At 40.5% G+C, this 16,300-nt stretch overlaps 1 non-coding gene across 1 annotated transcript; it reads right to left on the bottom strand.

The window, feature by feature from the left end:
* Positions 1 to 4,915: 4,915 nt before the first annotated feature.
* Positions 4,916 to 5,022, bottom strand: LOC133828388 (small nucleolar RNA R71). The gene has a single exon (XR_009891011.1). It is a non-coding gene; the product is annotated as a small nucleolar RNA R71 (small nucleolar RNA).
* Between the last annotated feature and the right edge of the window lie 11,278 nt (positions 5,023 to 16,300).

Genomic DNA, 16,300 nt, shown 5'->3' on the forward strand with positions numbered 1-16,300 from the left:
ATACCGGCTTAAATTTTTCTACAGACTTGTTCTTCTTTGGGCTGTGCTGGTTGCCCTCGCCATTCCCCTTTCTCTTGCCTCCACCAAACTGGTTATTCTGTGTAACGGTCTGGGTCGCTGTCACGACCTCCGTTCCCACTCCAGCGGGCTGTTCAGGGACCTGGCTGGTTTCTGCGGCTCAGGCCTGCGCCTCCTCCAGGTTAATCCATCCCTGGGCCTTATTTAGGAATTCGTTTACGGTGCTAACTCCCTTTCTTTGTATCTCTTTCCAGAGTCCCCCTCCGATGAGGATCCCAGTCCTCAAATCCATGAGCTTGGAGCTGTCATCTGCATCCCTGGCCCGAGCAGAGACGTTCGCAAATCTGCTCAGGTAAGCCTTCAAGGGTTCATCAGGTTGCTGCCTCACGTTTGCCAGGGTATCGGCCTTAACGTGGGCAGCCTGGGAAGCTCGAAATGCTCTCTTGAAGTCAATGGAGAAAGTTTTCCACAAGCTGATTGACTGTCTCTCACTCTGTTTGAACCATTGTCTGGCCGACCCAGTCAAAGTGGATGGAAATATTAAACACCTCAGCTCGGGGCCAATGTTGAGGGCCATCATCAGGGTATTAAACAAACCCAGATGATCTAACGGATCCCCGTCTCCGTTGAATTTGGACAAGTGTGGCATACGGAAACCAGGTGGATACGCCGTTGCTCCTATGCTGGGGGCGAAGAGCTCGAGTTCGTCCCTTGAATCATATTCATCTTTTTTCTTTTTTCGATAAGAGCTTCCTCATCAACTCCTCCATTTGAGCCAGATGCTCAAGGGTTTTGTCCTGATTTCCTTGGTTGTTCCGAGGCTGTTCAACAGCTCCGGATCCATTGTACACGTTTGGCAAGTCATTGTCCCTCCTATCTTGAGATAGGTTATATGGGACGTTCCCGCTGTCGCGTACCTCAGACAGGTCTTCCCTTTGGCGAGCATGGCTGCTGTTTCCCACCGGGTTTCCCCTTTGAGAGTTTAGACAATCTCGGAGGTCGTCCCTCGGGGTGGCTTGAGGACTTTGCGCCGAGCTCAAGCGTTGGCGCAGGTCTCCGCAAGAAAGGTCACTTCGACGGCTTCCGGTCCAACAGCTCCCATTTGAGAAGCTTGGAGCCCACCTCTAGGGATGAGGATCCGGGACTTCTCTGGGATCCCTACTACGACGGGAAGGTCCTACGGAAGGTGGATTTCTCCTATTGCTCCCATGAGCTGGAATATCTCGGACTGGCCGAGGAGGAGACGAGTATCTTATCGGTGAAGGAGGATGCCTAACCAGGGATGCAATTCTGGTCCCGTCAGGGCGGATCAGATTAGGTTGGGGCCGCTAGGCCCTACCAACCTCTGGGTCCTATGCTCGGCGGTCTGAGCGGGGCGCAGGATGGCTGGCCGGGGCGGGCTATCGTTATGAGCCCTCCCCGAATCTCCTTCGCAAATTTCCTAGAGCCCTCCTAGGCGCGCTCGAGGGCGGAAGTGAGCTGGGAGTTGAGGTCCGGACCGATCGGCTGTACTGTTGCTCGACCCTAGGTAGTTCTTCAAAAGTGGTCTCCTGGTGGTGCGATGTGGGAGTAGAGTTTGATGTCGGGGGTCTGACCGATCGGCTAGGCCTGGACTGATTACCCCAGCGGGACTTATGAGTCTCGCCTTGCCTCTTTCCGACGTTAGCGTCGATTGTAAGAGGGGGTAGTCGAGCCAACACCTCTTGAATCTACTGGTTAGCTTTCGCTAGCTAACTCCTCAGCTGTACATTCTCCATTTCCACCGCCGTGTAGAAATCTAGGTTCGGATTGGGTGGCCGGGGAGCCGAACTTCCAGTGTCATCTTGGCCTATTGGCTGCTTGCCCGGCCGCTGCTGAACCTCAGGGTTCTGACCATCGGAAATGGTGGCATGATGGGCATCCTGCCCATCACGTGGGTCTGTCTCATTACCGTGTCTTGAGCGAGTGATTACCATGGTTGGGTATTTGCGATAGCACCAATCTAACAGGCTCTCAACGAAAGCACCAAACTGTTGATGCGGTTCTTCGCCAACAGATAATTAACAGAATAAAGAGTTGGGATCAGTGCTAAGTAATGAACCATAATAGATGAATGATCTTAAAATAAAATGATGACACGAATACTTTTTTAGGTGGTTCAAAGGTTAAAATCCTTCTAGTCTACCATCCAATATTATTGGTGTTTTTCTGATATGCTTTACAGGGTATTTCTTTACAAAATAGAATCCAACCCTTTGCAACTCCCAGAGTCTCCATATTTATAGGGAGAGGGCACCTGGGGGTTGGCAAAGGGGGGTCATCCCGTGACCTTCTTACCCATCATGTCACTTTTGTGACATTCATGATTAATTCCTAAAACTTGACAAATGAAGTGTGGTCAATCAATAGGTAAGGGGGGTAATGGAACGCACGGCCCAACCTAGTCGTGGGTGCCTGAACACGCATGTTTATGCTGCGTGTTTGAGAATTCAGGGATATATCAGACACGTGATGTCTGATATATGCACGTTTACATTGTGTGGTTGACTTTATAAGAGGTCAGAGGTGCCAACTCAAGCTTGTACCTCGAGCTTGATGTATTCTTAGCCCGTGGTGTCCATACTTCTGACCCGACCCCTTAGTAAGCCTTTGGTTACCTCGAGCTAAAGAGGTAGGACCTGGTGACACCAGCTCCGGGTACGTGGCATCCACGTGGCTGATATAATTATGCCATCTCTCAGCTCGCTAATAGTCCGTGTATAATTAGGGCGTACAACCCTTAATTAGAATATTTGTCAATAAATAAATATTTACTTTGATTTATTAAATCAATTAGTTGTAAAAAATTGATTTTATATACCATATAAATAAATATTCTAACATTCTTGATAAACGAGTTTTAGGCTCGTTTATGGTCTAGTTTTTAGGAAGGTTTTCATTAGTTTAGGGCTATTTTCCTGCAGAATTATGCTTGTTTGTTCATGTTTCAGTTTTTTGATGCTAAGATGGTGAAAAGAGTGGAATGAAGTGAAAGTGGAAGAAAATTGAGTTATTTTGGAGAAAATTGAGTCATTTGGGAGCAAGAAGTCCAAGTACTGTTTCTGTGGGCAGCGCTACAGTGCTAGAAAGACGACTTCAAAGCCATTTGTTTCTGTAATTAGCACTAGATCACTTCAAAACTAGCGCTACAGCGCTTGAAGACTCTGAAGTTTGGCGCCCCAGCGCTACAACGCTAGTACATCAATTTTTTATGCAATTTGGCACTGTCAATAGCGCTACAGCGCTCAAAGCCTAGCACTACGGCGCTATCGACACGGATTTTGAAATTTGAAGCCACTTTTAGAAGGACAAAACAGTCTTTTCACTTGGGGAGCATTGGAAAACTATTTAAGGGACATTAATCTGCGAATTTCGAAGGCAGGTTTTGTTTTATAAACCTTAGATTTAGAAAAGACTGTTGTATTTAGATTTCTTTTTCTAGTTTATTAATTTCAGGATTTCTTCTTCATCTGAATTATTTAGGTTATTTTCTATGAACAATTATCTGAATTTTATTGTCATCATGTTATCTATGAACTAAATCCTTTATCTAGGGATTAATGTAGTCACTTGAATTTCAATTTAATTTTATTGTGATGTTTTATTGATACTTCTTCTCTATTCTAATCTATATGATGTTTGTTTAATGCTAGTAAATACTTGATCACTATTTACTTGATTTAATGGTTTTGATTCAAAATTCAAAAGATGAGAATTGAATATGCTATCATTATATAGACGTAGGTTGCATATTGGACGAAAGTACCTATATGGCTTGTGTAGTAATTAGGTTTCCATACTTAATGCCTTCTATAAGTTTAAGTTTATCACAAAAATGTAGAAAACCTGGATATAGGCTAAGATCTTATATCTTGAAAAAGAATAGGAATCGATTTATGTTAACCGTCTATTAGAATGGGAAGAAGAGATTTAGAACTGATTAGTAAAATTAATCGAATGAAAATTTGATGAAATTTAATTCCTAGGATTTTTATTATTGATTTTTAATTCGTTGATTCATTGTTCGTTTTACGGTTATTTTATTTATTTTCGTAGTTTAGAATTATTCATCTTAATTTTAATCAGCAAATAGAATTTGAAAAGCAATTATTGGTAATTGGTTAATAGTCTCTGTGGTACGATCTCTATCCATACATAATTTATTACTTGACATGACCATGTATACTTGCATGTAGAATCAACAGATCAAGCTTTTGGCGCCGTTGCTGGGGACTAATGATTAATATCAAAACTAATTTTTTTTTCGATCTACTTTGGTTTTAATCTATTGTTTTCTAATTCGAGTTTCTTTTAAATTTCTCAATTTCAGGTGATCTATTTTATGAGATGTAGGGGTTCGAAAATACTAGTACCTGCTGATTCTAAGATTGAGAAGACCTGCAAAAGAGAAAGCAAACAGAAAAGACTTGAAAGGATGGCCCAAAATGTCAATAATGTTGCTAATAACAATCAGAATCAGGGTAATGCGGGTAACGCTGCAGCTGAGGCAGACCTGCCCCTGAGGGATTATGTACTCCCTACTATTACAGGGGTACATTCTAGTATTCGCCCACCTTTTGTGTAGGCAAAAAAAATTAAGATCAAGCCTTCGATTATCCAAATGGTTCAGAATTGCATTTAGTTTGGTGGGCTACCTAATGAGGATCCGAACCTCCATATTACCATCTTTTTGGAGTTATGTGATACTTTCAAAATGAACGGAGTAAGTAATGATGCAATCCGTTTGAGGCTATTTTCATTTTCGTTGAGAAACAGAGCTAAAATTTTGTTGATTTCTCTGCAAGCCAATTCCATTGTGACATGGGAAGACCTTGCTCAAAAATTTCTCGCTAAGTATTTTCCTCCCGCTAAATCAGCACGGATTAGAGGTGAAATAAATAATTTCTATCAATTTGAGGGGGAATTGTTATATGACGCTTGGGAAAGGTTTAAAGAGATACTTCTAAAATTTCCACATCATGGTATAGTGAAATAGATGTTGGTGCACACTTTCTATAATGGACTGAGGGGAAACACAAGGACTATAATTGATGCAGCAGCAGGTGGAGCATTTATGAGCAAAAGCGCTAATGAAGCTTATGAGCTTTTAGAGGAGATGGCCATGAATAATTATAATTGGCCAGCTGAGCGAGAAAATAAGAAGGTGGTAGGAGTTCTAGAAGTTTATCCTATTGCTATGCTCACTGCTCAAATTGCTTCGCTAACTAAACAAATGCAACAACAAAACAACATTTCAGCTCAAGCGATGCAAATACAACCCTCTCCTATCATTTGTGAGACATGTGGAGGCCCTCATCAGTTTGAAAAATTTCCAGCGACGAGTTCTTATTCGATAGATGATATTCCACTTGAAAAAGTTCAAGCTATTGGTAATTTCCCAAGGCAACCGAATAACAACCCATACCCTAACACTTATACTCCAGCGTATAAGAACCATCTGAATTTGTCATGGAGTAATAATCAAGGGCACCAACCACAGTACCATCCAAATCCACCTCAATATCCTCCAAATAGACCATCTTATTGGGTAAATCCAAGACCTTTTTATGATAGTCAAAGGCCACAAATTTCGTAACATCAACAACCACCGCCTCAAATGACTGAACCAGAGGTATCCGTTGATTCATTGAGCCAGTTTATGACAGAAACCAGATCTTCCATTCGGAGCTTAGAAACACAAGTTGGCCAACATGCCAAGTTAATGGTGGATCGTAATCAAGGGGCTTTACCTAGTTCAACTGTGGTGAATCCCAAGGAGCAATGTCAAGCTGTCACTTTGAGGAGTGGGACTAAGTATGAGGGGGCGACAGTAGAAAACAAGGGGAAGAAGATAGAGGATCAACATGTCACTAGTCCAGCACAAGAGGAGGCTACTGAAGATCTTCCAAAGACAGAAAAGCCAAAATACGCCGAGTCTACACCAAAGATTCCTTATCTTCAGCGGTTTCAAAAGGCTAATCTTAACAAACAATTTTCTAAATTTTTGGATATCTTTTGAAAACTACACATTAACATCCCTTTTGCAGAGGCATTAGAACAAATGCCAAGTTATGTGAAGTTTATGAAAGAAATTTCTTCAAGAAAAAGGAAATTAGAGGATTATGAGACGGTTGCATTAACTAAAGAGTACATCGCAATACTTCATAATAAACTACCTCCAAAGCTTAAAGATCCTGGTAGTTTCAATATCCCATGTTCTATAGGGGGTTTAGTAGGAACAAAGGCTTTATGTGATTTAGGGGCCAGTGTGAATTTAATGCCTCTATCAATCTTTCAGAAGCTGGATTTGGGAGAAGCTCAGCCAACTACGGTATCTTTGCAAATGGCAGATAAATCAGTTAATCACCCTCTTGGAGTGATTGAGGATGTATTGGTAAAAGTGGGTAAATTCATCTTTCCTGCGGACTTTATTATTTTAGATATGGAGGAAGATGAAAATATTCCAATAATACTTGGAAGGCCATTCTTAGCGACTGGTAAGGCTTTAATTGACGTAGAAAAGGGTGAGTTAAAGTTGTGACTGCAAAAAGAGGAAGTTATATTTAAAGTTTTTGCAGCAATAGAAATTCCAACTTGTAGAGTTGAAGTGGTAAACCAAGAAGGGAACAAGTTGGAAGTCTTTAAGAAAAGCTCCATAGTTAAAACTGGAATGAGAAAGGGGCATAACCGGTTAAAAGAATACTTTAATGAAAGGATTCGAATGTTATATGAGCGATGGAAAGTTCTGATAATTTATAATCACATGAAATGAGGGCCAACTCATGACACTATGGCTCTCAAGGACGAGCGGGGAGGACTTGATCCAAGTTGAATATGAATGAAAACAAGAGTCCGGCTAAAAGATGTTAAAGACAGCGCTCTTAGGAGGCATTCCTATGTTTATTTTTTTTAATTTATGTTTTTTTTTTTTGGAACAATGTTTTTAGGGATTTTGTTTTAGTTATTTTTAGTGTTAATTAGGAAAAATTCTAATGTAACTCATAAACCATGAAAAACATGAAAAAAAAGTTTAAAGTGGAGGAGCATGTAGCGCTATGGCGCCACATTCTAAGCGCTACAAGCAAAGGTTGGGGTCAACTTGTCGAGGATATAGCGCTACAATGCTGAAAATAAGCGCTATGGCGCATTAATTTGTTGAAATTTCCATAATTAATAGCACTACAGCGCTATCAAGGCAGCGCTACGGCGCTAGTTCCAAAACCCAAAAGTTGGTCAAATGGCCAGGCAGCACTACAGCACTATACATGTAGTGCTATAGCTCTCTAAGACTTCAGAATCTTAAAAAGCTAAGGGTTTCGAAATTTTTCCCCAAACCTCATTTTTCTTCTTCTCCCATTCTGTTTTCTCTCTACTCAAACCAACCCCTATCACCATATATCCTTCATTAAAGCATCCTCCAAGATATTCCACCATTTTTTTCGTCTTTCTTCTTCATCTTTTCTCTTTTCTCTTTTCTCATCCCTATTACCCATTAATCTATTCCTTTCCATCATAACCAATTTCCAAATCAAAGTTTTGAACCCTAAAAATAAAAATTTCAAATTTCTTGAAGAAAGTTCAAATTTTCAAGGGGCTTTGGTCATTCAAGCACGTGGAAGTCCATTTCAAAGGCTAATAAGTGTTTTCACTCCTTTTTGTTTCAAGATTCTTTCCACATGTAGGGTGGGTACAAACTTTGCTTGTCTTTGGGTAGAAATTGGTTTTTGCTGCTGTGAACCATGGTGTTTGGGTATTTTGTTCTGTGATATTAGATTTGTAGGGTGATTTAGAAGAAGGAAAATATATACTTTAAGGGGATGTGCTGCCGAAATTTTTTTGGGATTTGTTGTAATGCCCCAAAATCCCTAATAAGGTTTAGGACCTTGATTAGAAGGCCAGAGGGCCATAATTGTTTTATTATGCTATTAAATTATTATATGCATGTGTTATGTGAATTATATTATTATAGGATGATAAATGCATGCATATGGGTCCACATTTTATTATAAGGGCATTTTGGTAAATTGGCCTATTGAGGGCATAATTGTTTCATGCATGTGGGTGAATTATAAATAAGGCAACATTATAATGTGGATTTATTCAAGCCAATTGGCATGAGACGATCTTTGAATGCAAGTTATCGGTCGGGTCATAACGGGATTTAATTTCGGGGTGAGTCTCGGGGTGTTTTAAGGATTAGATCATTACCGGGAATGAAAAGGTAATGGGATATGATTTATTAGCATTTGAGAATATTGAGAATAACGAGAATTGGAGGGCGTTAATTATGATTAACTAGATAGGTGCGAAAGGACGATTTTGCCCTTGGTGGATATTAAGGATTTTAATTAGGCATGAGGGAATTTAGGTCTTTTCACACTAAAGGATATGTTTCATCCATTAAAGCTTAGAAGGCTGTTGAAAAAATAGAGCAATCCTCTTCCTTCTCCCGTACACCATTTCCTCTCCATTTCTTCTTGGATTTTGAAGCTTCTTTTGAGGAACCAAGCCAGGGAACCAAGCTGTGATAAGCTAGGGTTGGGTTCTACCATTGAAGAGGGTGTGTTGCTGAGATTGAGGTTAGATTTTAACCATAGAATCTATTGTTCTTGCTCTGTTTTCATTTGGAGTTTCAGTTTGATTTTTGAGTTGGAAAGTTGAGAGTTTGATGGAAGTTTTGGCTAGGGTTACTTGGGTTGTGATGCCTAGGATATGTGTAGATGATATTTGGGTTCATTTGAAGGTTCAAATGGAGTTTGGGAGCTTGTTTTTGAGGTTTGAAATGGAGGATTCGAAGGAGGAAGAACCAGGGCCATTTCTGCCTGTTCCTTGCGCTATAGCGCCCAAAGGGTAGTGCTCAAGCGCTAGCCAGGGAAAAATGCCCCTGGTTGTAGCGCTAGGGCACTAGGGGGGTAGTGCTGTAGCGTTACCCTATTTTCTCATCTGCATGTTTTGGGTGTTTTTAAGGGTTTTTGGCTCGGAGTTTCAATTCCTAAGGCTCGGGATCGAATCTACTCATCGTTTGGGTACAATTCGGGGTCCCGGGAGTGAGGTTTAGGTCAAGACCCTTTTATTATGGATTTCATTAATCAGAGATTGTATTTTGTTATGACTAGGTGACTGCTAAGGGGTTAAAGGATCAATCGCTCTCAAGGGTCGTTCTTTTGTGATTTCTCACTCGAACCAAAGGTAAGAAAACTGCACCCCATATGTGACATGCATGGTTATTATTGAGGCATGTTGAGTGTTTAAATGTGGACATGGATTGCATATCAAATGCTTAGCAAATCTTGCTTACTTGTGAATGGCTCTGACTTACTAGTCAGAATCGTCAATGGTGTCAGAACTAGCTGTGAAGCTGTGACTTACTAGTCAAGTTCGACAGTAGTTTTGAGCACTGGCCATATGTTATTAACCTAACAGTCAGGAGCGGCATAGGCGTCATGAACGCAGAGCCGATGAAAGATTAGATCTAATCAACATCTGCATTGAATGACTCATCATGAGCATTAATGCCAGACCGACCTCAAGTTCAATGAAAACTAAAAGCGCTTGTCTAGTCTAATGGCTAGTTGCTTAGAGCCAGAGTCAGAAAGACTAAGGTGACCTACATGTCACATGGCTAGGAGGGTATGGGACCTCAGAGATTGACTTACTAGTCATCTAACTAAGATTGACTTACTAGTCAACTGGCCGAGATTAACTTACTAGTCATTTGACAAAGATTGACTTACTATTCATCTAACCAAAATTGACTTACTAGTCATCTAACCGTGATTGACTTACTAGTCATGTGACTGAGATTGACTTACTAGTCAACTAACCGAGATTGACTTACTAGTCATCTGAGATTGCTGGACTTCGACTCACGGGTGCTATGTGGTGCAGGTAAAGGCAAAAGAAAGTTGGACCATCCTTGAGTTGGAGAGCTTAGGTGACGATGTGCATATATGTGGCTGCTATACCGCCACGGCCGATGGTTGAAAAAGGAACTAGGGTTAAACCCTATTTTGCCACTTAGATCGGCTGGTTGTAAATATTTTCGTGTAATTGACCTTTAAATTATATTTTTGGGATCCAAATGTATACTGTAAATGTTTTAGTGAAACGTTATATCTTAACCAAAAATTTTAACCCTAAACTATTAATCATACTTAGTTACACGATTATGGCCAAATGACTCGATTAGCGAATTTATCACTGTTTAAAATGCACACCGTAACGGTCCCTGGAGTTTAGGGCGTTACAACTTGGTATCAGAGCGAGCCAAGGTTAAGGGTTCTTGAAGACAAGATGGGCATGTACACTCATCACTAAAGATAGCTTCACTCAGGGAATGGTAACTATTTCTGTAGTTATGTGCTTAACTGCTTAAATAGAATGTAAATGCTTTACCTGCACATTGTATTAGGGAGCATGAGATTCTGATAGAGCTTGGCTCTTGACTATATGATTACCTACTTTATGAATATATATAATTGTAATATTTGCATGTTGGAGTTGGAGGCATGGTAGGTATGTTGGAAGAGCAGGGATTATGATTGATGAATGAATGTCATGGGCATGTTTTTAGCACTGCAATGGTTTTTCAATGTAGTATGGTAAGATTGATCCCGTGGGGAAAGTTGTTGATATGCTCATCATGTTTAATGGGTCAAGTTATTGACTACAGATTCAATCAGTAGGTATGTATCCAAGGCAGATATTGAGGCCTAATGGTGGTTATATCGGGGCTGGGAGTTATAACCAGGGTTTGAGTTCTTCACCTGCCCCTCAGAATTTTCAGCAAGTGTTTACTGATATGCAATTAAGATTGGAAAGGCAAGAGGAAGATATTATGTGTTTAAAGTAACAACAGAATCTGTCGGGGAACACCTCTTCCTTTATTATGCCAGGAGTGGCATTAGCTTTGGCTCAGCCTAGGGTTGAGAGCAGATGGGAATTTCTCTGTGGAAGATTCCAGATGTTTTACCCTCCAATCTTCGAGGGAGGCCTAGATCCATTCAGAGCTGAGCAATGGATGGGCATGATCAGTTCCATTCTTGATAGTATGGGGCTGGTGGGTCACGATAGGGTGATATGTGCTACATATGTATTGCGGGATGATGCCCGGACATGGTGGGAAGTAGTATCCCAGACACGAGATACAGTTATGATGGATTGGAAATAATTTAGGCAGTTGTTCAATGAAAGGTATTTCTGTGATGCAGCCAAGAATGCTAAGATGAATGAGTTTATGAACCTGATTCAGGGCAATACAACAGTAAGCGAGGCTGGGAGGTTGTAATGCCCCCAAAATCCCTAATAAGGTTTAGGAGCTTGATTAGGAGGCTGGGAGGTCCATAATTGATTTACTATGCTATTAAATTATTATATGCATGTGTTATGTGAATTATATTATTATATGATGATAAATGCATGCATATGGGTCCACATTTTATTATAAGGGCATTTTGGTAAATTGGCCTATTGAGGGCGTAATTGTTTCATGCATGTGGGTGAATTATAAATAAGACAACATTATAATGTGGATTTGTTCGAGCCAATTGGCATGAGACGATCTTTGAATGCAAGTTATCGGTCGGGTCATAACGGGATTTAATTTCGGGGTGAGTCTCGGGGTGTTTTAAGGATTAGATCATTACCGGGAATTAAAGGGTAATGGGATATGATTTATTAGCATTTGAGAATATTGAGAATAACGGGAATTGGAGGGCATTAATTATGATTAACGAGATAGGTGCGAAAGGACGGTTTTTCCCTTGGTGGCTATTAAGGATTTTAATTAGGCATGAGGGCATTTAGGTCTTTTCAACCTAAAGGATATGTTTCAGCCATTAAAGCTTAGAAGGCTGTAGAAAAAACAGAGCAATCCTCTTCCTTCTCCCGTACACCATTTCTTCTCCATTTATTCTTGGATTTTGAAGCTTCTTTTGAGGAACCAAGCCAGGGAACCAAGCTGTGATAAGCTAAGGTTTCTAACTACCATTGAAGAGGGTGTGTTACTGAGATTGAGGTTAGTTATTAACCATAGAATCTCTTGTTCTTGCTCTATTTTCATTTGGAGTTTCAGTTTGATTTTTGAGTTGGAAAGTTGAGAGTTTGATGGAAGTTTTGGCTAGGGTTACTTGGGTTGTGATGCCTAGGATATGTGTAGATGATATTTGGGTTCATTGGGAGGTTTAAATGGAGTTTGGGAGCTTGTTTTTCAGGTTGGAAATGGAGAATTCAAAGGAGGAAGAACCAGGGCCATTTCTGCCTAGTCCTTGCGCCATAGCGCCCAAAGGGTAGCGCTACAGCGCTAGCCAGGGCAAAATGCCCCTGGTTGTAGCGCTAGGGCGCTAGGGGGGTAGCGCTACAACGCTACCCTGTTTTCTCATATGCATGTTTTAGGTGTTTTTAAGGGTTTTTGGCTTGTAGTTTCAATTCCTAAGGCTCAGGATCAAATCTGCTCACCGTTTGGGTACAATTCAGGGTCCCCAGGAGTGAGGTTTAGGTCAAGACCCTTTTATTGTGGATTTCATTAATTGGAGATTTTATTTGGTTATGAGTAGCAGACCGTTAAGGGATTAATGGATCGATCATTCTCAAGGGCCGTTCATTTGTTATTTCTCGCTCGAACCAAAGGTAAGAAAACTGCACCCCATATGTGACATGCATGGTTATTATTAAGGCATGTTGAGTGTTTAAATGTGGACATGGATTGCATATCAAATGCTTAGCAAATCTTGCTTACTTGTGAATGGCTCTGACTTACTAGTCAAAATCGTCAATGGTGTCAGAACTAGCTGTGAAGCTATGACTTACTAGTCAAGTTCAACAGTAGTTTTGAGCACTGGCCATATGTTATTAACCTAACAGTCAGGAGCGGCATAGGCGTCATGAACGCAGAGCCAATGAAAGATTAGATCTAATCGACATCTGCATTGAATGACTCATCATGAGCATTAATGCCAGACTGACCTCAAGTTCGATGAAAACTAAAAGCGCTTGTCTAGTCTAAAGGCTAGTTACTTAGAGCCAGAGTCAGAAAGACTAAGGTGACCTACACGTCACATGGCTAGGAGGGTATGGGACCTCAGAGATTGACTTACTAGTCATCTGACCAAGATTGACTTACTAGTCATCTGACTAAGATTGACTTACTAGTCATCTGACTGAGATTGACTTACTAATCAACTGACTGAGATTGACTTTCTAGTCATTTGACAGAGATTGACTTACTAGTCATCTGACAGAGATTGACTTACTAGTCATCTGACCGAGATTGACTTACTAGTCATCTAACTGAGATTAACTTACTAGTCATCTAACCGAGATTGACTTACTAGTCATCTGACAGAGCTTGACTTACTAGTCATCTGACAGAGCTTGACTTACTAGTAATCTATCATAGAGTGAGAGACTTATCATTCATCTACTCGGAGCACAAGACTCCACAAACATTTATTTGTACTTTCTTGCATGTGTGATTAAGGCTATTATTGCTAGGCATGCACATTATGATTTGATGACATGTTATTACTATTCATGAGCATATTGAGTTTTCTTGCTGGGTGTAACGACCCAAAATTACTAATAAGGCTTAAGTGCCTTAATTAGTGTGCCGGGAGGGCATAACTGGATTGTGTGTGATTTAATTGATTAAATGCATGATTATGTGATTAGCATGCTTATATGACTATTTGGATATATGAAATGCATGAGTATGAGTATTAGTATGCATGTAGGCCCTGCATAGCTTATAAAGGGTATATTCGATATTTTGGCCCATTCAAGGCATAAATGTAAATATTTGTGATAAATTTTTTAGACCACATTATTATGTGGATATATTTGTAGCTTCTGGCTCGAGGCGATCCTAGTGAGCTGTTTAGCGGAGAAGTCATGGCGGGGATTTATACCCGACTCGAGGGAGCTCAGGGGTATTTCTGGGAATCTGAGAAATATATTGGAGACTATTTGATATTGAGGAATATAATTGGTGATTAGTTAGGTGTCGGGATGCAAGTGGTAATTATTAGGGACACTCGAGGAATTGGGAGCAATGACCAAAATGCCCTTAGAATGACTTAAAGGTTTAGTTATAATTGGGAGGGCAATATGGTCATTTGACTTTAAAGGGATAAGTGATATTTTGCCTTTATGACTTAGTGGGAAGTGTAGAAATTGATAGAAGCTAAAAGAAAAAGGGAAAGAGATAGAAGGAAAGAAGGAAGGAAAAACAAAACTCCTAAGTTAACCTCCTTTTTCTCTCACTCGGTTTCTTCTCCTTGCACCATTTCTTGATAGCTTTTGGAGCTGTGGTTCAGAGGAGGATTAGGCTAAATCTTAGCATTTGGGTCCTTGGTAAAGCAAAGAGGTTCTACTAGAATTAAGCTTAATTGAGGTAAGTTTCAAGGTTTTTATGAGTTTCTAAACTATGTTAGGATTTATTTCTAAAACTTGGTTTTTGATGGAAGTTAAGGGAGTTAAGTTTTGGGAATTGAGGAGTTAAAGGCTAGAGAGGCTTGGAGGATAACCCAGGGTCGAAATTCCCCATTGAAGGTAACAATTTCTAGCTTTGAGTTTCAGAATTTCTAAGTTTCTGGTTGAGTTCTTGAATTCTGAGTTTAATGCTTGTTTTCTTTGTTTGATGATGCATGTGGTTAGAATTGAGGTTGTTGGGTCGTGTGTGGTGAGATGTAGATGATGGTGGGCTAAAATTGGTCAATGGTTGAGGTTTGGAGGGGTTCTATAGAGGTTCAGTTCGGGAAAATCGAAGGAGAAAAGCTAGAGTGTTGAAAGTGTTGTAACTAGCGTTGTAGCGCTAGCCTTTGGGCGCTACAGCGCTAGGCTTGGCTGATCTGGGTGTTTTTGCTTCTGTCTGTAGCTATAGCGCCCACTTAGTGGCGCTGTAGCGCTACCCTGTTTCCAGAAGTGGGTTTTTGGGTTATTTCTTAGGGCTTTTGTCCGGCGGCTCGGGGTTTGATTCCACCACCCCGTTTGGTGGAATTAGGGCTTCCCGAGGGCTTGGGATTGGTCCCGAGGTTAGGTTATGGAATTGAAGTTTATTGATGGTTCTAATTCATGGCTGTGATTATGTGTATTCACTGCTAAATTAATTAATAAGGTGTTTAATGCGCCACATATAAGAGAGCAAGATGAGGAGTATTTACGATTTTTGAAAGGATACATAAACTATGCTACTGTGGCTGAGAAGTTATGATTTGAGGGAGCTCCGTGGAATCTCTCTGGTTCCTTTCCTAAGAGTATTTCTTCTTGTCATTTGAACATTGAGGCAAGGTTTTGGGCCTTCTTTGTGTGTTCTCGGTTTATGCCGATAAGTCATGTGTCTGACATGACTAAGGATAGAGTGCTTTTGATGTATGCTCTGATGATGGGTATGAATGTCAACATGGGCTTGTGGATTAAAGAGAACATTGAGTACATCGAAAAAGGCCATACCACTGGAGGATTGGGCCATGGTTCTACGATCACTATGTTATGTTACAAAGCTGGAGTGCCCGAGTTCATAACAGATATTTATCAGTCATTGTAACAGCCTTTATCTGTTACTTTGATGAAGGATTATCCCGAGCCTGTTCTTTATGTGCTGCAGATGAGAAAGAAAGGGAAGCATCATGTTGAACCTGAGGTGGAGGAGAATGCAGAACCGTTGTCGCTGGAGGGTAGTCTTGACCCTAGAATGCAGTACGTCCATGATCGATTGGATTATCTTGTTCAAAAAAATCAATACATGGTCCAATAGCATCAAATGATGCATCAGTACATGGGACAGTGGTATGAGCATGAGTTAAACCATGTGGCTCATTTGAATAGTTTGGTTAGTCGTTGGTTTTTGAATGAGGCAGATCAGAACTATTTTGCTCCACCACCACAGTATCCACCTTATTCACCACAGTATCCACCACCACTGCCTCCGCCATTTGCTGGATTTCGACCACCACAACCTCCATACTGATGTGGCTGTTTAGGTAAGTCTCTTTTCTCATTCTTTATGCACTTTAACATTGCGGACAATGTTAGGTTTTAAATTTGAGGGAGAGACTTATTTTTAGTTTGATGTTATTTTATGTGTTTTTTAGTTTGGTTTTTTTAGTTAGTTTGTATTGAGTCGTGTTTTAGAGTGTAAATTAAGTTGATGATAATTTCCATTTTAATATGATTGACTGTTATGTAGTATAATCCAAAGAAAAAGTTGATGTGCTTCTGAAACATTCTTTGTGCTTGGTTATATTACTTTGTTTTTCACTGTGATATG

This window comes from Humulus lupulus, chromosome 3, assembly GCF_963169125.1.
Source record: "Humulus lupulus chromosome 3, drHumLupu1.1, whole genome shotgun sequence".
NCBI lineage: Eukaryota > Viridiplantae > Streptophyta > Magnoliopsida > Rosales > Cannabaceae > Humulus > Humulus lupulus.